General features: G+C 34.3%; 1 long non-coding RNA gene and 1 pseudogene across 1 annotated transcript; both read right to left on the minus strand.

Moving 5' to 3' along the window:
• Positions 1 to 15,750: 15,750 nt before the first annotated feature.
• LOC141455697 (uncharacterized) lies at positions 15,751 to 23,019 on the minus strand. Its single transcript, XR_012459403.1, has 3 exons — positions 22,404 to 23,019; positions 16,124 to 16,524; positions 15,751 to 16,024 (listed from the first exon to the last, which is right to left on the minus strand). It is a non-coding gene; the product is annotated as an uncharacterized lncRNA (long non-coding RNA).
• On the minus strand, positions 21,930 to 22,102 carry LOC141456587 (U2 spliceosomal RNA; annotated as a pseudogene).
• Positions 23,020 to 23,384: the final 365 nt, after the last annotated feature.

Consider the following 23,384-nt stretch of genomic DNA (forward strand, 5'->3'; position numbering starts at 1 on the left):
TCATTCCCTAAAACATCTAACCATCAATCAATTGGCATTAACATGATTCTTTCTCCTTACTCGTGGCGGCTGTTATGTGGTAATTTTTCACAAATAATATTTAGTTAACGATCTCAAAAACGATTGCATATGACAGGATTTATATAATAAATTACTTGAAAGTCTAAAACTATATAACGTATGGAGAGAGAGAGCTAATTTTTTTTATCATTAATAACTTTTTTTTATTTTTTTTAATACTTAGTTAATGTATTTCATGAATGGATTTAAGTACATTATCTAAGCTATAAAAATTTCGTGTGAACACTCTATAGACTTTTTATTGACGCTGTTTATGTAATGAAATTTTCTTTTTTTTGCAACCATGTAGGAATGTTCTCATTGCTCAATTAAAATCAGCTGTGTAATGCCCAACTTCACCTCACTAGTGGGGAAAAATTCCCATTAGTGTCACTTTCCTCACTAGTGAGTGAAAAAACTTTATTGTGCTTCCTTGATATAAGAAGTTTTGTTATTAAATATTTTCTGTAAAACTTTAATAAGCTTATTTAAATTTATTTTATCTAAATAATTAAAAAACGAATTTAAAAAAATAAAATAAAAATTGAAAGGAATATAGAAATAAAAATAATATTTTAATAAATAATTAGATATTTTTAATTATAACAGTTAAAAAGGTTATAGTGTTACCTTATAGAAATTTAAAATGGATTCTAGTGATTCCTGTTAAGTTTTTTTTTTTAGTTAATAACCCTAATGGTTGCAGAAAAAATATAATATTTAACTCGAGTGTAAAGTATTTTTCTCTCACTCCGCAATTTGCACTTGCACTCGCCTCGCTTCGCGTGCAAACCCTGCCTCGTGTGAGGAAAAGTACTACTTTCCAAAAATAAATAACTATTTCCAGACAAAAAAGGCTCGAAAGAGAGAGAATTTATCTCTGGTAAATTTTGCGAGAGCTTTGAATCAGATCACTTATCATGAAGTTAAAAGAATAGAAGACAGGGCGATGCTTGAGGGTGTTCCTGGTTTGTCTGAAGTTACGAGAGGTCGGTAATTTTACGGTACGGAGAATTACAATTGAATACAATTTACCGCCAATACCGCATTCTGTCAGCAAGGAGAGTAAAGGCACTTTGGAAATCAATTAGCACCGTGAGACAGAGTGCTACTTGTGATGGAATCTCTTCTTTTTCTTTTTTGTAAGAAACTCACGACTTGTTCCATCGGCTAGGGATCCCAGCTTAGTTAAAGGAAATGAGATGTCTTCTTTTTTAAGATAAATCACTAGCCTCATAAGAACTATCTTTTCTTAGAGCTTATTAAAAGTGCTACGAAGTGAATTGTAGGACAGTATAGGAAGAATTTCTGTTTTCCTGCTGGCTGCTGGATAGTAATTTTACCAAACGATATTCAGTAATTTTAGCGCAGACTTTTTGGCTTTACGTTAATTAGAAAATTTATGATAATACCTTCTGGACCTAAACACTTAGCCTTATTTACTATCTCTAAAACTGAAGCTCTTCAATGATGAAATGTTTCTCAAAGAGAATTTGTGCCCATTAGTTCAAAAATTACGTAAGGAAGATTTTTAACTGATTTTCTGGCTGTTTTTCCTTGATCGCAAAGTTACCAGTTTGGCAAAAAAATTAAATCTGACTCAAGAGCAAAATTTTAGATTAATAAAAAGTCTTTGGGATTCCTTTATACAGGGTGTTCAGCATAAGACTACGGTAACTTCGAGAGACGATTCTGGGCATCATTTGCAACAAAAAATTCCATATAAACTATGGCTCGATTCGGCTCCGTTTTGTAGATATTTTTAATTATATGTTTTTTCAAGGTGTTACTACTTTTTAGCAAAAAGTTGCCTATATTTCTCAAACTATTAAAGCTACAGTTATTTTAATAAGCCCATTAGAAAGAAGGTTAAATTTCCTTTTAAATAAGCTAATTTATATTCCAAAAAAATAATATCAAGTATTTTACATTGTGGCCCAAACATAAGAAATAGCAAGTTTTTAATTTTTTCCAAAAACTTTGACTTCATTTTACTTAAAAACGTTTTATATGAAAAAACCGTGCACTATTCAGGAAAAACATCTACATACGATCACCTTTCGAACGGTATACAATAATTGGGCTTATGTTAAAAATTGATGCAGAAATCTGTGATTAATTGCAAAAAAGTAGGCCTCAAAACAACGTCGGCATTATGAAAGGAATTCTCCTACCATAAGAATATAACTGAACAGAATCATCAAATCCAGTACGATTTTTTGCAAACGTGTAATTTAATAATTAATTTATTTAAGAACTATATTCAAAAATATAAAACTTACATTAAAAATAATAATGATGTATGACATATCGCGATATTCAATATTCGAATATTGGAGTTGGCATATTGATAGCAAAATGACAACTAAATATCTAATGAAAATGTAGACTTTAAACTATCTTTTCTTCTTCTTGTATTTATTTGTTTTTATAAGCCGTATTAGGATAAAACATTTCAGTTTTTAACTTGGAGATTATAGCGATAAGTAAGTTCTCGGCTTATTCATTAGCTCTTCACAACCTGTTAATTCCAAAAGTTTATTGAGTAGTTCAAAATGATGAAATGATGATTTATTCACATTATTTGGAATATTTCTTTAATTAACCAAAGAATAACACACAGATCTAAACTCGTTAAACGAAAATACTTTTTTTCGAAATTGGTACCTAACACTCATTTAACATCATATTCATTTTTATTCTTCTTATTTTATTTTATTACTTTTAATGTAAGTTTTATATTTTTGAATATAGTTCTTAAATAAATTAATTATTAAATTACACGTTTGCAAAAAATCGTACTGGATTTGATGATTCTGTTCAGTTATATTCTTATGGTAGGTGAATTGCTTTCTTAATGCCGACACTGTTTTGAGGCCTACTTTTTTGCAATTAATCACAGATTTCTGCATCAATTTTTAACATAACCCCAATTATTGTATACCGTTCGAAAGGTGATCGTATGTAGATGTTTTTCCTGAATAGTGCACGGTTTTTTCATATAAAACGTTTTTAAGTAAAATGAAGTCAAAGTTTTTGGAAAAAATTAAAAACTTGCTATATCTTATGTTTGGGCCACAAAGTAAAATACTTGATATTATTTTTTTGGAATATAAATTAGCTTATTTAAAAGGAAATTTAACCTTCTTTCTAATGAGCTTATTAAAATAACTGTAGCTTTAATAGTTTGAGAAATATAGACAACTTTTTGCTAAAAAGTAGTAACACCTTGAAAAAACATAAAATTAAAAATATCTATAAAACAGAGCCGAATCGAGCCATAGTTTATGTGGATTTTTTTTGTTGCAAATGATGCCCAGAATCGCCTCCCGAAGTTACCGTAGTCTTATGCTGAACACCCTGTATAGTAAAAATATCAGTCATATCATTTTGTTTACAACTGGTTAGAATCTTGGCTCTACTGGTTTGAATAAAATGTAATAGTATTACTTTTCTTACACAAAGCAGTTAGTTGAGCTTCAGTTTATTGAATAAACTTCGTTCTATGTGTAGCTGACTGTGGTTAACCAGGTACTACCTGAACGAACCTTTTAGTAAGTAATGTGCACACGTTGTCCTTGTTAAGGAAACATACGTACTATACTATGTGCACAAGTTATGTTACCACGGTGCAGGTATGTGTCACTAATTGTACCAGCCTCTTGTATAAGCATTTGTTTGTGCTTGTGTTAACCTATTACTTTTTTTAAACGATTCACTAACGCCACATACCGATGCAAGGTCTCACATAGTGCAAAGATCAATGAGGTCTTCCCGTAAGGTAGCGTACTAGAGCGTCCTTGTTTCTCTGTCGGTGATGTGCACGGTAACTGAAATTTGTCTACGTAAAGAGAAAGTAATCTATTCTCAGTTGTTAGCTCATTTTATTGCAATACCTTCAACTATTTACAATCCTTTAACGATATTTTTAAAGTTTGGCTATATTTAATCAGCTAAGTAACACAGTTAGGAATAATTTTTACAAAAAAGAATTTTTCTTTTATACAAATCTCGACGATATAAAAGATCAATTTTTTTTTTAATTTAAACTTTTTGCATTCTCTTTCAAGAGTGCAAGCGGGAATGCCTCAGAGGAGAGCACCTGGCCACGTCCTCTACCCAATGAAGACATCAGATATATGCAGACGTCCAGCCATACTAGCTACCAGTGCACTCCCTACATCAGCTTCATTGGCACAGATCTTGAGCAAAGAAGTGGCGAATAGAAAGAAGCCCACAGAAATGCCAGCATGCCACGTTTACTCTCCGGCGGAGCTCCTTTCCTCCTGTCTTCTTTAACAACAATCCTCTTCCTTGCCCACCATCTCGTACATATCTACACCTACAGGCGCTGGTTTGAAGCCTTGCAATGCGATAAAAAATTATTTGGGATCTTTTAATCCAAAATGTTTCATTAAATGAATTTGAATTGGAAAATTTCCCTTTTTCCAGTGTATAAATATTGTATTTTGCAGGAATTTTTCTCATTTTTGAAAAGTCCCATTCCCTTCCACAAAAAAACGATGATTTATTTGTTAAGTAAGCTTTGAGAAATGCGAGAAACCCTTGTTTTTGCCTTATTTTGCTCAAAAATGTCTTCTTTTTTTAATTTTGAAAGTCGAAATTTCATTTTTATCATTTATAAAGTACATCAATCTGTCGGAAATTCCCTCAGTTTCAAAATGCATGCATTGGTTTTGCAAAAAACTGTATTGTTTTTCCATTTATTAGGCTTAACAATGCAAAAAAAAAGCCGTTTTTTTCCTGAAAAATTTTAAAAAAAAAATCCGCAACGTAAACTGATTTGGTTTTCAGTGGATTTTGGTTAGTTTTGACCCAAATAATAAGGAGAAAGGAAAAATTTTCATGTTGGTGAACTCTTCAATTAAAATCGTTCTAGGCGAACCGTGATATCTTTCTAAAGGTAAAGATTGTATGTAAATGTTTTTAATGAATAGTGCACGTTTTAAAATTATATAATATTTTTGAGAAAAATGAAGTCAAAGTTTTTGGAAAAAATTAGAAACTTGCTATTTCTTATGTTTGGGCCACAAAGTGAAATACTTAATTTTTTTTTTTTTAAATGATTTTAAGGCGCGTCAACATCTAAGGTTATTGGCGCCCGGAGCTTTTTTCAGTGCACTGCCTGCCTCCGGACAGTGTCCTCTCGTTACAGACAACACTGACCATCACCTGTAAGAAGCTCCTAGGAAGAGAAAATCTAAGGGCCAGCAGCTGGATTCGAACCCAGGACCACCGCGTGGCAGTCCAGCACGCTAACCGCATAGCTAATCCCTTCCCTCACTTAATATTATTATTTTGAAATATAAATTAGCTTATTTAAAAGGAAATTTAACCTTCTTTCTAATGAGCTTATTGAAAAATTACTTATTGAAAAAAGTAGTGATACCTTGAAAAAACATAAAATTAAAAATATCTATAAAACGGAGCCGAATAGCGCCATAGTTTATATGGAATTTTTTGTTGCAAATGATGCCCAGAATAGCCTCCCGATGTAACGGTAGTATTATGCCGAACACCCTGTATATCTACGCTATCTTTTTATTTTATATTTATTTTAAATTATACAGATTGTAAATTATAAAAATACTATAATAATTCATTTTAGCTTTGGGCTCCTCTAACCTTTGCACTATATTAAAGTACTCGTATTTATCAAACAAGGATCAAATAAACAGCTTAAATTAAATATTTAAGCTCATAACCGAGGATTCAATTTTAATTTGTAAGATGTGACCAGTAATGTGTAAGACCAGCAATTTATTTATTTTTCTTGTCCACTACTGACCCGATGAATAGATAAATATCTTGATGATTAAGGGGCATGCCTTACCTATTATTATATACTCATGTAAATGAGTTCCGTTCAATATACTTAGAGGCACTCGCCACCTTTAGTAACACAAGTGTTTACTAGGGAACATCAAATTCCATCAGTAAAACATTTAGCGTACACTTAGAAAACCCTTCCAACTGTAAACGTGTTTAGTAAAGATTAAAAAGATAAATGCTGTTGTTATGCAAATTGTATTCACTCAATACAATAAAAGAAAAAAACTAATTGTTTCCATACATTAAATATATCATCTTCACACAATCTAAACAAGTAACACAAAAACCTTTAGCATACATAAACAGGTGCATGATGAATGAGTTCTAGCAGGTAATTTATGAATGGAGGTAATTAGAATATTTCAGAATGAACAAGCCAGTGGCTAGTAAATTATTAAGTAAATATTAAGTATCTACCTCATTAAGAAAGAATAAAACGACTTAATTGAATGGTAAATAAATTAATTATAAGAAGGTAACCCTCATAAGAAGAAATTAATTATATTGCGTTCGTACATTGACATTTATGTATGGAACATGACTTCCAAACAGTTATTGTTGCTGTTTGATTAGACTGGTACTATAGATGTGTATAGATAAATCTGACATGAAAACGCACAATTAGTTTTAACTTATACATTTTCCTCCGCCTTATACTAAACATAGATCAATTTCAATTTAGTTTCAATTGAGTAGGGCCATAAAACTGCACTTTTGACGGGATTGTGACGTCCCTGTTTCCCAGAACTCTACTTAAAATCAATTTTCATAAAAATAATTTCAATTAAAAGCAAGCAGGAAACTTAACAAAATAATAATAATACTTACTGCCCTACAGAGATGCCACGGTAGCCAAGCGGTTAGAGGCGAGACCTGTAAAGCGAAATATGTATTGTACTGGGTTCGATTCCCGGTCTTAGGCCTTGGATTTTATTTGATGGATAATAAAAGAAATTTGCAGTAAAGTATGTTTGCTAGTCGCCTCCATCCACAACACCTAATTGGTAGTTGGACGTAAAGTACGCCTTAATAAAAAATAGGCAATGTTACTTTACTTTTAATTTTTACTTCCCTACAGTGTAGCGATTTGCTTCAAACTCAATTTCAATCAACTTATTCTCTTTTACGAAAATTTACCGTACTTTCGATGGTTTCATCAAGCCCCCAAGTGTTCTTGGATGTGTGGCGGTACTGTAGCAGGATCGGGATTTGTTGATAATATTGCAGCGTCACTTGCATAGGTTGTTATCAATGTTTCTTGATTATCAGCGATGAAAACTGAGTATAAGACAAGACCAAGGCTCCTTCCTTGTGGCGCACTGGTCTGGATAAGTTTGATCTGAGAGAACTCAATACCGCACTTAAATCTAAAGCAGCAATCTATCAGGCAGGAGTAGAGTATTTGGTAAAATGGAGTGAGGAGGAAATTCTTTCAGATTATAATAGTAGTCCTAGTTATGTTATAAACAAATTGGATAACCTGAAAATGTTGAATACCTATAGTATTTTGTAAGAGAACTTGTCTTCGGTGTAGTAGATCTTTAGACTTACCTTGCCAGAAGTTATCCCACTAGGATATTCTGACTTGTTAATCCAACATAATCCTTAAAACCACCAATACGGGATAAAACCCCTGCATTAAGGTAGACACCGTTATCTTTTCTAAAAGAAGATCAATGTTAAAACATCCGATATCAAGCAAGTTTAGTGAATATTTAATAAACTAATTTGTAATTTAATAAACTAATTTTGGGATATGCCCCATCCTGGCTCCTTATAGATTGCAATTTCTGGGACATCATTCTTTTTCTTAACGGGAAAAATTGGGACCACTTAGCTAAATATTTAAAGGCAGCTTTACTATATAGAAGACCTCTTGCAGAGGTATATAGAAGACCTCTCGCAGGCCCTGAGTCATATCCAGGTAGGCACCCGGATACAAATTTGATCTACGTTAAAAAAAAAAATCAGAAAATACAATTATAAAAGGAAAAGTTATTATTAATGTCAGTGCCAAAACGAAAGTCAAAATAACTTTTTGAGAAATGATGCAACTACATAAAAAGTAGTTGATCAAATCCTTAATTTTTTTCTTCAAAAACTTCCTTCGTGTTGCATTCGTTTTAAAAAGCCAAAATTAAATAAATAAAAAATGCTCAATAAATTATTTGTACAATTTCATAAAGTAAGCAAAAATAGGAACAATATTTTACACGTTTCACCCATAATATTATTACCCGCCAGAAAAGAATTGAAAGGAAATGGCTGTAATCAAAATAGAGAAGCCAGATGGGCTCGCCGGAAGTACCAACTATAAAAAAAGTGTCTGTTGAAATAGTACATGATAAAGGGAAGAAGAAGAGGTTGAGGAAATCTGTAAATATGGCCTAGGAAAAGTAAATAGACAGAGAGAGCATTAGAAGAGAGAGGAGAGCAATTTTAATATAAGGACGACAATGGCGTTTATGAACGGCGACGCGGCGTGGTGGACACGCATTGTGTCAGTTCGATGTTGAAGACAACCAAGAGAGCTCCAGTTGCTGTCCCAACACGGACTCTAATATCATCTCTCGCCCTTCCTCCTTATTTTGCTGACACCCATCTGCAGCAACCATCCCGCTACATCTGCTCAACAATATATTTTAACTTTTCTGTTTGTTAATATTATTTTATATATATTTTTTTTTCTATAATCGGGAATTACAATTTGTTGTTTTGAGTAAAAGTAATTTTAGTCACATAAACCCAATCGTATGAAACTGGGGTTTCTTAATTCTCAAATATCTTAATAAAAATACAGCATCAATCTTAGGGTAAGTTCACAACGGAACTGTGAGTATAGATGATAGCAGAGATGATAACTGATAGAGTAAAATATAATCGCTGATTAGTGTGCACAACTGAGCTGTGCACTGTGGAAACACTAGCAACAATAACAAAGCGTTTTTTGAAAATTCAAAAATATTAATAAAAATCTCAAATATGCCTACTAAGTCAGTCAAGAAGGTGGTGAACGTGGCTGGAAAACGTAAAGGGACGGAGAGTTCTACCACTAGAAGCATGTTGCGCCAACCGGATGTGAAGGTAGCTATGGAACTGACTGAGGTAAGCACCAACCAAGAAGCAAACAAGGTAAGTGATGAACAAATTTACACCAAGGCGAACAAAAGTACAAATGGATACACAAATATGGCATATCAAAGTACGGATTTAGGACCCTTTTATGTTATAGTGGAAAGCACTAACAAGGACAAAAAGGAGCTTTCGAGGGTGCACCCAATGTCAGTTGGGAAACTATTATACGAAAAACACATAGACATTGCCAAAAGTATCGACGGAATTAAAAAGCTCGGCGTAAATAGAATGAGAGTTGAGATGAACAATGGGGTAGCGGCCAACAGATTAGTGAGTTCCGCAATTCTAAAGGAAAAGGGGTTCCGAGTATACATACCCAGATATTTATTGCAGGGAAGGGGAGTAATTAGGGATGTAGACACGGATCTGACAGAAGAGGAGATGAGGGGCCCATTAGGGGCTGAATACCAGATAATAGAAATCAGACGATTAAAGCGAAAAGTTATAGACAGGGATACGAAAGAAACAAAATGCGTTCCCACTCAGTCGGTTTTGTTCTCGGTTAGGGGACAGCAGTTACCACAATACGTTTATATACATTACGTAAGATGCGAAGTGCACAATTACGTTCAAAATGTTATACAATGTAAACAGTGTTTACGATTTGGTCACTTTAAAGACCAAGAAAATATCATGTACATCCCATAAATAAAAAACGAAGTACTTTGGGCGAATTTCACCATTTATATAAGGAACTTAGAAATTATCCGGATCGTTTTTTTGAATATGTGAGGATGGGTCCACCCACATTCAACTACATTTTTAAAAAAATAAGGTAAAAATTAAGAAAACGTTGGAAAAATTGTCATGGAAATCCTATAACCATAGAAGAAAAACTAGTGATTACTCTTAGGTAAGTAATGGTTTTATTGAGAAAAAACAAATAGATACACATGAAAATAAATGTAAGCACGATTTAAAAAACAAAATATTGTTTAAAAGTAAATAATAAAATAATTACAAATAATAATGCCGGTTTTCACCAAATGTTTTGAAAAACAGAGGTATTTTGAACAGCAGTCAAATTTGAAGCTCCGATACTGGAGTTCAGCTAGCAGAAAAATGAAATATTTAATTCTATCATCTATGCTCGTTTATACCAGCGCGTATGAGTCACTAATCGCAGCTTCGTTGTGCGCGCTCACATTCGAATGTATTATGTTTTTCTTTAAGCGCTGATGCATCACTCCTATCATCTATGTCACAGCTCCGTTGTGAACGTACCCTTATTCGCCACGATAGCCGAGCCTGCAAAGCTAAGATGTATAAAGATACTTGGTTCGATTCCAGGTCTATATCTTGGGATAGAATAATATAATAAATCTTTATTACACTAGATATGTACAAAAAATAAAATAAATATAGGAAGTATCAATGTACAAAACATTGCAACCTTCATAACAAGTGAGGTCAAGAAAGGTTAAGGTATAGGATAAGAATGCAGTGAAAAAGGAAGGAAAAACCTGCCAGCTAGTGTAGAAAGTTAGAGAAGTATGTGTTCATTCTTTTGTGCTTGAATGGTATAGAAGTATCTGTAGGAGGCTATGTCACAGCAGGGTGGATTAGGATGGCAGTCAAGGATGGAAAGGAGTTTCAACAGACGATGTTGCAAATAGGAGTGCACGAGGATAATGGATGTAGTCTCATGGAATGAGTCGATTTTATTGCGTCGTGGAGAGTCTGTCGCGAGTCTGAGAAATTTGTTCTGTGTTGTCCTGGACTTTCTTGATGTTGCTACAAGAAGTCAGATGTAGAGCAATATCGGCCTGATGACCACTTTGTAAAGGAAGAGTTTGTTGGTCACAGTCATTTTGGAGTCACGTGAGAGTAGAGGAAATAATAGTCGCACAGTCAGTTTGCCTGAGTTCACTTTGACCTGAACGTGTGCAGTGAAAGTCAGTTTGTTGTCCAAAGTTTGGCCTAAGTACTTACCGTGGGTAGACCACGGAATCAGAGAATTATTATGTCTAATTTGTCGATTTAAAGAGGGTCTGCGTTTGGTGAAGAGTGGTCTATTAGTTGGATTTTATTTAACGGTCAATATGAAAAATTATAAATATAGATTGATATGATACAGCATCCATCTTTAAGTAATAAATCAGAGTACCACGCCACCGCCCTCTGTTTGCTAGTCAGAACCTTGAGAATAATGGCAATAGAAAGTAACTATGATTTTGTTCTTTGGTATGTTAAAGTTTGAATACAGTCTGCAGACAAAATTGAAAGCAGATTTAATTTAGTTGACTTTTCGAATTGACCACAATGTATATTTGGCGTTTTGTGGCAAACATATTATTATTCCGTATGAAGCGGTTTGGAGAGATAGAGAGACAGAAGGAGGTTTTAGTGCAACCCTAGGTTTCCGAGTTTGGCGTAGAACTTAATTGTGTTTGGTTAGTGTTAGTGGGTAAGCCGAACACGGTGGGTCTACAGCCGCAGTCCACAACTTCATAATTAGAGAATCGGAAAGTTGCTGGAACCCCTTCCTTTCCACACAGTCACCCTCTCACCCTATTCTTTCAGCCAGACCGAGCGCCACCAACAAACTTTAAGTGTAGGGTTTAACTATATTGTGTCACACAGCAGACACTGGCCGGCTCTCGCCGCCTCACGTACCTTCATTAATTTCTTTTATTAATCATTAACAACTCCGAGTTATTTATTACTAACAACATAGGAAATCAATATTTTTATTAATTTTACTCAACACCTGCTTTAGAAATTTAACAGTTCCTTAATAGAACCTTTTTGTGCGTTGTAATTCGGTTTTAAACCTTAATTCGCCATAAAGTCATTTCAGAAATTGAGCTCACAAATAGAAATACATATTTTGAAGCTCCCTAAATAAAATTCAACAAACTCCAATCAACAATCAACAAATTTAGCAACTTCGATTCACATAGTTTTCGCAACTTAGACTTTATCCATTGTATACGCGTTTTATTTTATTTTTCACCGGTTTCAGATTTTAATCCACCATCATATCATCAGTTTGTAGTAGGAGATTCGGCTTCAACTATTTTTCTGTGAAAAAGGTAGTACGGTGTGCGCGGATGTTACACAGAATTATAATGAATTATGAAATATTGAGGTAAGAATTTGAAAATGTATGATTAATAGAATGAGTTTAAAGGTGTTATTCACTTTAAACGGTAAAATATCAATTAAAATGATTATAATGAATACTAGTTTTTACTTTAGTATTATTTATAATAGAACTGAGGATTCACAAATGGATTTTGCGGGTTCGAATTCCAACCCTTAGTTTTTCTCTTTCTACAAGCCAATTACCGGTCACTTTCTGGTTATAGATAGTTTTTCTGTAACGAGAAAACACTTTCCGAAAGCCGAGTGTCAAAAAGCGTCCGGGTGCCTTAAATTAAATAAAGTGGCAAATGTTTTTGTAGTACCCTAAGTTAAAATTTAATAAGAGGAAGGAAAGGGATTGTCTCAGTGGTTACTGGGTTCCCGGGTTCGAATCCAGCTACTGGCCCTGAGATTTACTCTTCCTAGAGGTTTCTTACAGCTCACTGTCCGGTGATGGACAGTACTGTTTGTAACGCAGAGGACTCTGTGAAGAAGCTGACTGTGGGCACTGAAATAAGCTCCGGGCGCCAATGATCTCAGATGTTGACGCGTCTAAAATACAAAATAATAATAAAATACAAACCAATTATTTAAAAAAAAAAAATGAATGAAAAAAGATCAATTTTCAAAGTTTAATTAAATATTCTTTACCAATTAGTATGTGTTCGCACAGCGATGTATAGATAGATAGATAGATAAATATTCTGTATTTATGAAAACATATTACAGTGAGAGGTACAAAATAAACGAAAAAAAATAATTCACTGGTGCATAACTGAATACAATTTTCCTCTACTTACCAATCAAAACAAATAAACACAAATTTTCTGAATTTTAAAACAGATAAAAAATAATTATAAACGTTATTAAGTTGTTGAGAGTTTGCAACATCTAATATATCTGCTACATCACTATTTATTACATTTATATTTTTAAACAAAGATTTTCTATAATTGTTATAAGAAGGGCAATATTTTAAGATATGAGCGAGCGTTTCCTTTGCATTTAGATTACAAGTTTGACAATTAATTGTTGTATCTATGACATACTGTTCTCCATTTAAATATATTCTAATTAGATTTATATTACTTAGCCTAAGCTGAATTAATAATCTTTGCTGTTTTATGTTTGAATTACCAATAAAATAAAAAGGAACACAGTCTGTTTGTACAAAAAATCTAAAATCTGGGTTATATTTTGAATTATACACTCTCTCCAGATCCAGGGATTTTAAGTGGTTCGACTATTTCTCTAAAATGTCTTTTTTACACTGTCGGAGCAGATCCGAACTACTAAATCTTACGTCATAATAACCAATTGTATGCAATACTTTGGCAAGATAAGAAAACCAGTGTTTTTGTATTGTATTGTCTTGCTTATATACTTCGAAAAGGCAAATCTTTGGTAGCTCGGAAGAAGACATAGCGAGTACTTTAATCCACCAGTTAAGAGTACGCTCCAGTATTACCACGCGAATATCTTTGCACCCAGTTTCACTTCTAATAAAATGATTAGGGGTGTTTAATGGTAGGTGAAATAGACCTTTAAAAAACGAAACTTGAAGTTTCTCCGGTACTTTCAAATAGTTGATGGACCAAAGTTCAGAAGCATACAGAAGTGTAGCAGCTGAGATTGACTCAAATAATCTAATTTTAGACTCCCATGTGTTTGATTTGGCCTTAATTAAAATTTCCCGAACCTTCGCTAGAGCTTTATTACCCTTAGTAAAGAAGTACTTGGAAGCACACTTAAATGCTCCTGTACATGTAAAAGGAACTCCAAGATAATTATATGTATTAGCGTATTCAATAATTCTATTGTCATAAAAAAGTGGAGGATAAAACTTTGCTTTCGGGGACACAGCGATGTATAAAATACATTATATAAAACAGTATTTTGAAAACAAAACAGGAAAAAAAAATACATTTATATAAATATAAAATAAATAAGTGCAAATAAAAAGGGGCGCTTGCGCGTAAAATCGAGATCAAATACACCTAAATGCCCGAGGCTTTTTACATTATTCAAAGATTAATATGTTAACGTCTGAACTATGTGCTGGAACTCGTAAAGCCTAGAAGACCACCTCAACACATATGCCGTAGGCTTTAATATGTGCGTGACCATGTACATATTACATTACCTTTTTGTTAAATTACCTATTTTAGTTCATAATAATGGTATTAAATTTTTTTAATTTATTTCTTGTGTTTATTTTGGTGTATTTTTGGTGTAGCTAATTTTTACAAACAAGTAGTAGGCAAGCACAGGATCTGGAATAATAGCAAAGATACAACTCTTGGGCTAACCAAGAAGGATGCGCTTAATAGGATTTCGATCCTGTACCTTTGACAGTACCCTTTGTAGAAAGGAACATACTTGCCTTTTGCTCCTTCTTGTTATTCATGGCTTATTTACAGATTTATTTTCCCTTTTCTCCTTTCTGAATTTCTTAACGTTTTTGTTACTTTCTTTTACTTTGCGAAGAAAGGAAATAAAAAACGTGCAGATTGCTAGAGTTCAGCTTTACGTAACTGGAATTTTATCCGCTTTAAGGTGCTTTCAGTACGAAAAAGTGATTTTACCAAAATTTGACCTGTTTGTAAATATTCACCAAGACTCCAAAACGAAATATCGCAGAATTTGAAATTTAGCTTATGTTATACCAAGTCTCAAAATATCACCTTCATTCTTCGTCGCAATACTCCTCCTCCAGTCTTCTATAGCCTAACACCTCTACCAGTAGTGAACGTTGCCCGCTACCTTGGGCTTTACTTAGACCGAAGACTTACTTGGAACCCCCACACTAGACTAAAAAGAACAGAACTAAACAGACCCTATCGACTACTTAAAAGACTCTTAGACGATAGATCAAAACTCTCTCTGGACAACAAAAGACTAATTTATACTTCTATTCTGAAACCCATCTGGGCGTATGGAATAGAGCTGTGGGGTTCAACCAAACGCACAAATCTCCAAAGGATTCCAGTCCCTTCAATCTAAAATACTTCGAACTATCGTAAATGCTCCATTTATGGTCTCTTTTATGTCTCCAACCTGACTATACACACTGACTTTAACATTCCTTTTGTCACACTAGTTGCTAAAACAAGATACAGAAAACTCCACTTCATCCTACAATCTTATATAAATCCTCTAGCTAAAAATCTTTCTTCTAAAACTCTTCCTGATAACCCGGACAAGACGCCTAAGAGACAGTGGCCTCGTGATCTCCTCTCAAGTGAAGAGAGCGACTAATAGCCTAATGTTTTGGAGCGTTACCACTCGTACACTTCTGTTATTTATTGTTACTGTTATCCCTGTAGCTTCTGCTCTTTAGTCAGAATCGTGTGCCACAATAGATCCAAATGGGTCGCGGTGACGTAGGCCTTAAGGCCGCCCTACTAGAATCTAATCTAGTTAGAAACGTACAAACGAAAGCACCATTTCTTCGAATAAAAATGGTTCAGTTTTTTGTAATTGATTCATTTATTTTCATAATTAAAGTTTTGAAATTGTCTACGAGGTAAGCTCGTATTAATTAATTTTTTTTTTAATTCACAATGGAAATAAATATTATTTTTGAATTATTACTTAATTTCAACAGCATTAATGGCTAGTATCTTAATTCCAAAAAAAGATGAATTCTTTAATATAATTAAAGAACTTTGGTTATTGGGCTGCTCTCTTCAATTAATAATTAATAATAATAATAAATTATCACTCATTTACTATAATAATAAAACATTTATATCATCACTAAATAATTTCAGTACAATTATTGTCGGTGTAGTAATGTTATAAATCATATTTTGATATATAATTACATGGCCCTATTAGATAGGGTTAATTGCCAGAGGTGGTGATACCAACTGCGAAACGTTAAGTGCTGTAAATTAATGATAAATTTTGTAATATTGCAATTTGTAATAAAGTTAAGTACTACAAAGTAATATATTTGAATTAAGTAATTATTAACTAGAGATACCTTAGTTTCATCATGGGCGCTACTAATACTGGCTCTGCAATATTGCAAACCACGCCCATTGCAATAATCGTTATATAATAATAATCTTAATGCAACCTGAGGTCATGTGCATTCTTGTTTAGTTTCCGTCAAGCAATTAAGTTTTTATTTCTTCACTAGATTAGATCTTTTATAGTTTTATTAATTTCCTTTTACTCTCGTTCTCTTTTCGTCATAGTTTTGTTCCAAGATATTTGCTTGCAAGTTACATTCCATGAAACATTCCTAATTTGATCATGAGCTGTTATCTGTGTTCCAGCAGTTTCAACTGACTTTTTTTATTGCATTAAAACGCTTAGCAGCCATCTAAATGAGAGATGGTTATTTAATAATTATGATCGGTACTTTGGCGTAAAGCTCACCTGAAATAATTTTCATTACATAATAAAAAATATATTTTTTAAATGACAAATACAACTTATATTATTCCTGATCAAAGTGAATTTTGACTTTCATGTTCAGTGTTTTTTTTTTTGTATAACATTTTTAATTAAACAAAATGGTTCTTCTATTATGTTTAATCTGGGGCAAATTATTTATGGCAGTTGTCTTCTCATTTTTCAGGATATGATGAAAAACCTAAGTACGAACTGGCGCTATTGACCGGCTCACTTGATAAAAAAAAAAAATTAAGTAGCTTCATAGCTAACTTGCGTCTTCAGCAGGCACACTTATTTTCGCATAGCTCTTTTATCGACGCCCAAGTCTAGATCTGACAAGTTTCGATTAACAACGAGGTCAGTTCTGGCTAAGATTAAGATTAAAGATAGTGGGAAGGTACCTATGCCCCACGGCACGCAGCCACAAGTGTCTTCCTCCTGTGGATATAGTAAACGAAACCTCCCCAACTGGAAGGTTGAGGACTTTCCCTACTGGTTCTTCTGGCTATCTCCTTTGGTCTCAAAGAGCCAAAGGTTTCCTAGCGCAACTACTCGACTGCAACGCAATCGAACAAGTAAAAGGTCATTTCCTCCTTTTTCTGGCACAATCTGCACAACAGTTCCGACCTAATAAGCCCCGCCTTAAATAGATGATTCCTGAACTTACCATGCCCCGTGAATAGGCCTGTGATCAGCGTGATCTGATTTCTTCCCAAACACAGAGTCACTTTGGCTCTTTATTTACACAACCAGGGTATAATACTCTTGCCGTGTTTGACCCCAGGACGTCTTAAGTAAGTCGTCTGCCACCACGCATCATGCGAGTGGAGATAAGACCCCCCTGAGGGCACCCCCTGGCAAACTTTAATTTCAGCATGTGGTGGGGGATCACCTGTGGCAGACCCCTAGCACCATAGGAAGGCTACATTATAGTGGGGTCTTAATTCAGCATTACTCCTCAATGTGGAATGTACGTTAAAACCAAATTAGATCACACTCATCTTACTAAATATTTCTCTCTGGCCATGTGTTATTAAAGCGTTCGCTAAAGTTTGGCGGTAATCTAAGACTCACTTCCTCATTGAAGTAAAACTCCAGCATATGATGGAAGTATACGAATCAGCAACACATGATGAACAGCTGAAATGAATTGGCAATAATTTCTTTTTACCTTAATTAATTGTTTATTTTTAAATTATAATCCTGCGTTTTGATTCCATGGAAAGTAAAAGATTAAAGATGTCTCAAAAGCACCCATATTTGTAAGAATAGTCTTTATTTTGTAAAAACAGTAAACAGAGAAAAAGCAGCGAAATATCTTAGAATCAAAATAGAAGTAAAAGTTTACGAGGCACAATACGGTTTTTATGTAGCCCATTTCTTGGTTTAGGGTAGAGAGAGGTTTGGCTCGACAGTAAGTTAAACATCATGACACAGTGTTGAACACAGAGAATCGGATCCATTGAGAATGGGTAGTTGATACCCGTTAGTGGCGGCAGAATCACACTGGCCCATTATCCAGTGTAAATGCCATTCGCTAACTGCCACAATCCATTGGCTGTTTCAGCGCCAATACTACTGACGCAGTACTCTAGGTATAAACAGAGTGGCTAAATGCCCCTTCGTCTATTGTGTGTTCTCTATAGCAATGTTCGTCTGTCCATACTGTCGACTAAACCTTGTGCTGCTAGAGTGGCGATAGAGTTGTTGCCACTTTAGATATAGTGGTAGAGAGTATGAGACTGCTTTCTCCACGACGATGGAAACATAAAGACCAACAAGAACAATGACTGTATGATTCCTGGCCATTTCAAAATCAATCAATACTATTAATATTCACACTTACTGAACTGAAACAAAGGTCCTGAAATGTATTTATTTGATTCCTTAGGCTGCCTATCTTAAACGAGAAATACGAGGTGTGGCTATTAAATAACGAGATTTGCTATAAAACATTTTATTTTAGATTTATGCATATTTAGTTATTATCACCTTCAATATACACCACTCCCCTATCCCTATAACGCTCCATGCGAATTTACCATTGTTCGAAACCGTGCTGGAAGTCTTTTTCTGGAAGCACCTGCATGACGCGTGCCATTTTTTCTTTCACAGTTTCAAAGGACTGAAACCGTGTCCCATTTAATGCAGATTTGACTTTGGGGAACAGATAAAAGTCACATGGGGCCTGGTCAGGCGAATAAGGCGGATGGCCTAAAACTGGGATGTTGTACTTGGCTAGAAACATCTTGATAGACAATGCAGTGTGAGCCGGTCCGTTGTCTTGATGGAGAACCCGTGAATTGTTCTTCCACAAATCGGGTCGTTTTTTCCTTACTCTTTCACAGAGTTGAACAAGCACATCACGGTAGTAATGTTGAATAATTATAATCGATATTTTCATCCGTTTTGGACGTGGAAGGGCGACCCGGGCGGTCATCATCTCCGACGTCTTCTCGGTCATCTTGGAAACGCTTGAACCACTCAAAAACTTGCGCACGTGATAAACATTCATCGCCATAAACTTCTTTTAATAAAAGATAAGTTTCAGTAGCGGTTTTACCCAGTTTCATGTGAAATTTAACAACAATTCGTTGCTCTACTACATGTGTAGTATCATGTTTTCGGCACTAATACCTCTTACACAAACGACGGTTCCGGTCAGATAGATTTCTCTACAAAACACGTGAGACGCTGCAATCGAAAGAAAAGGCTTTACGCTGCACAGCTGTCGGTCGTTAGGATTTGGCGCATGCATAGTTCTTCTGTAGCAGCATCAGTCTCGTTATTTTATAGCCACACCTCGTAATTGTATACAAACTAGTTTAAGACTATGCCCATTTTGATTGAAAGAACGTTTAAAAAAAAATATTGTGAAGCTAACAAATAATTCAAACATTACGTGATATTAGGGAAGGGATTAGCTATGAGGTTAGCATACTGGACTCCCACGCGGAGGTCCCGGGTTCGAATCCAGTTGCTGACCCTTAGATTTTCTCTTCCTAGGAGCTTCTTACAGCTCACTGTCCGGAGGCCGGCAGTGCACTGAAAAAAGCTCCGGGCGCCAATAACCTTAGATGTTGACGCGCCTTAAATCATAAAAAAAAAACGTGATATTAATAGTTAAACTGACAAAATCAAAATAGTTATTATTTTTTAATGTTATGTAACCACAACAACGTATAGACCTTCTCCATGCCAGAACTGGGATTCTAACCCGTGACTGCCAGCAAACAAAAAGATTTTCATCATTGAATGGGAAGTTACCTCTTGAAAAGCTTATAAAAATTTATTGTGAGGTATAGAGTCCGTGAGGGTTAACAATGGAGAAAATACAGTAATAATAGAATAAATAATAAATTTAGAGAAGGTTTTTGGCCTTTCTCTAGCTGTACTAGCGAGAGCATAAGTTTAACAAGATACACCACGTGAATATGAGAGGAGTTGGGGTGGAGAGGCTGTACGAAACGTATTAGCCCCTCCTTTGCTTGAATCCTAATCATTATATTAAAGTTTACTAATTTTTCGTGGATTTTTAAATATGAAGGACACTAAAGTTGACAACCTAGACAGCCGAAGACAAACCACATTCCCATTAATTATCGTTAAACTGATGTGATTTTGAGCAAGATAAAGATTTTGTAAAAATAAATGTGAACTAGCTCGTTGAATACAAGAAAAGTGACACTGTATATAAAACAAAGATTAAATGTGAACAATCAATAATTATCGACAACTTTAACTTCTAAATATTACATAAAAGAAACGGATATCAATAAAAATGGTGAAACTGCCAGAAATCGGTAAGAACCAGGTCTCCGTGACTTCTCAAACACATATTTCCGCTATCTTGACTATTCTCTTGGTAATTTCGTTCAAATTCAAAGTAAATCACTTTAAATTTCACATTGAAAAATATTCTTCACTATTTTGCAGTAATAAAACTAAATAGTATTTGGAAATGCCTTGAAAACTACCCCAGTAATTGTGTTGATCTCAGTTACATGAGAACAGAAACAATTAAATAAGGAATTTATTAATTAGTTAAGAACATTTATTACTTATTTTTATAGTTTTATATATATATATATATATATATATATATTTTGCCAATCTGTCGGCGAACTTATTCTATATTTAATAAGAGCAAAAAAGGAAATCGTGTGCATTTAATCTTATCCGCTTGAGTTGCACATTTTACCACTCTCAATGCAATGTAATATTTATTTCTCTCCTTATTTGAAAATATATTTATATTGAATATATGGAGCATTGCTTACGTTATCCAAGTCAAGGTGGTTATGTAGAACGTAAGAGGTATTTCATTTAATTATAAATCATTGTACTTATTTATTTATTTTCATTAACATAAATTACGTCAATTACAATATGAAAGGCATTTACAACCTTATTTCTAGTTTCCTTAATAGGAATAGTCTTTAACTATAAATAAATCAATTATAATAAAATTTTCTTTTGAAATCTATAAAAATATAATTAACATAAGTTGTAATAGTTACTGAGACCAAGAAAACAAATTTTATTCAAGGCTGATTATTGGTTTGACATTTCGGAACCTCTGAACTCGTTCTTCAGAAACTGCCAACGAATATAACAAATATCTAACGAATTATTAAATTCATATTAGAATTAGAGAAGGAAAATGTTTAACATTCTAACAGTTTCCACGAGCAGCAAGTGCCTTATGAACTGAGCCTTATAGCAAAACATGCCGTTATTTTATATTATTTGTTTAATGTTTAAGGCGCGTCAACATCTGAGGTTATTGGCGCCCGGAAATTATTTCAGTGCATTGCCGGCGTTGCAGACAACACTGTCCATCGCCAGACAGTGAGCTGTAAGAAGCTCCTAGGAAGAGAAAATCTAAGGGCCAGCAGCTGGATTCGAACCCAGGACCTCCGCGTGGGAAACCAATAGCTAACTGCATAGCTGATCCCTTTCCTCCATTATTATTATTTTTATTTGTGGAGGGGATGCTTGATGCACACAGGTGTAAGCATCTCTGTAGATGTACCCACACTGTTTTGGGTACCCTTTCAGATTGGACTAAGTACCAAAACCACCCCTTATTATCGGAACTCTGCACTAGAACTGTTTCTTAAACTTCTCAGTGCAAGTACTCAGTGCGCCCTAAGCTCGCTGCCCCACCTGGAACACCCTGAAGCTCGTCTAGGCCTCCTATCTTGCTTAACATCTTATCCATGATAAGAACCTCGATGAAATGATAAAAAATCTGTCTAGAATGTCCCTATCTCCTTTTCTAAAGAGTCTTGCATGACAAGAGATGACTGATTGGTTTACCCCTTTGTCAATGCTGAGAATCTATTCACCGCCTTGATTTAAAGTTTATCTCATTAAAATAAAATTCTACAATGACATTTTGCAAAGGTACTGCAATACAGGGTCAACCCGCGACAGAGGTGGAGCAAGCCCCTAGCACTCCGTCATTTTCCAAAAATCAGTTTAATCTACCCCCTATGGAGACCGTGCCAGAGATTAGGCTGATACTTTGATCTTAGCCAAAAGGCCGAGAAGTGATTTTTGCAAATGATTAAATTAGCAAATAATCTAAAAAAAGGTCAGGTTTAACAAGTGGTTATTGGATTTACAAGCGCGAGGTTTCCACTTAGAGGCTCGTTATTCGCTAGCAAAATTTATATTTGGAAAAACTGTAGTAGTAAAGTATGTGCTTTCGCCCTCGCCATACCAAATTTGGCAGAGGAAGCCTCCTCGCAAAATAATATCTTAATAATGTGATGACTTTATTTATGAATTTATAACATATTTTAGCTTTAAGATGAAATTAGATAAAACTTGTAAAAAAATAAATAGATACTCACATAGTTTATTAGATGAGTAATGTTTGAAATTAGAGAGAAGGAATTTCTGAAGCTGGATGGACAGAGGAGGACACCCTGCTGTGAAGCGGCGAACTAAACGTGTGATGATCCGAAGTAGACCTCTTATTTAAATTATTTCCCATCCTTTAAGTTCCTTCTCTTTGTTTTGACTTTACAAAATGAATACTTGTAAAACCAATTTTAATAAATCATTTATTTTTCTTGTTACTGGACACGATAACAAAGCAGCTTTGGCAAGCTCTACTTCAAAAATTTTGTTCTGATTTACTGTAGCCATAGAAAAACGGATGTTCTTAAGTTGAATAATTCTTCGCTGAGGATTTTAGAAGAGAAGCTCTGTCATCATAATTCCTCAAGAGGTTTATATAATTATGAATTATATTAAATATGAATAAATTATAATTTTCGTTACTTTTGGTATCAGCATTTGTAGAGAGAATTTGTCTGATTTGTTTAGGTTAACTTAGCAAGTTAACACAATTTAAAATTCTAAATTTCATTTATTCTTAATTTTAACATTTTGTGCTGTCTTGTTCTGTTCTTCTTATACTTGCTTTTCTTTTGCTTTATTTACACACATAAAATGTACTTCATTATTCTTTATTTCTATATTCACTATTATTTGTATGAATGTATTTTGTACTCAATTATGTATCCAACTATTTTTGTGCGGGCTCGAAGCCCAAACAAAAATAAGAATAAATAAATAAATAATAAATAATTCCTCAAGAGGATTAGGCGATTCACCTTTGCTAATTCTTTGAGGATGATGTTCAGTCTTTACCGAAGGCTACTGCTTCTGCCGTTGGCTGGACCATGGGGAGAAGCTTCTTTGTGTTAAGGACAGCACAATACATACTTTTCAGTGCCTTCTGAATTTCGGAAGGAACCATAACTTACGCTTATAACAGATGAGAGGATTATGCTGTGGCTATTCAGCTGTATCTACCCCCCAAACAA

The sequence above is a fragment of the Rhodnius prolixus genome, unplaced genomic scaffold (genome assembly GCF_049639745.1).
Source record: "Rhodnius prolixus isolate KJV_2025 unplaced genomic scaffold, Rpr scaffold_4, whole genome shotgun sequence".
NCBI classification, from domain to species: domain Eukaryota; kingdom Metazoa; phylum Arthropoda; class Insecta; order Hemiptera; family Reduviidae; genus Rhodnius; species Rhodnius prolixus.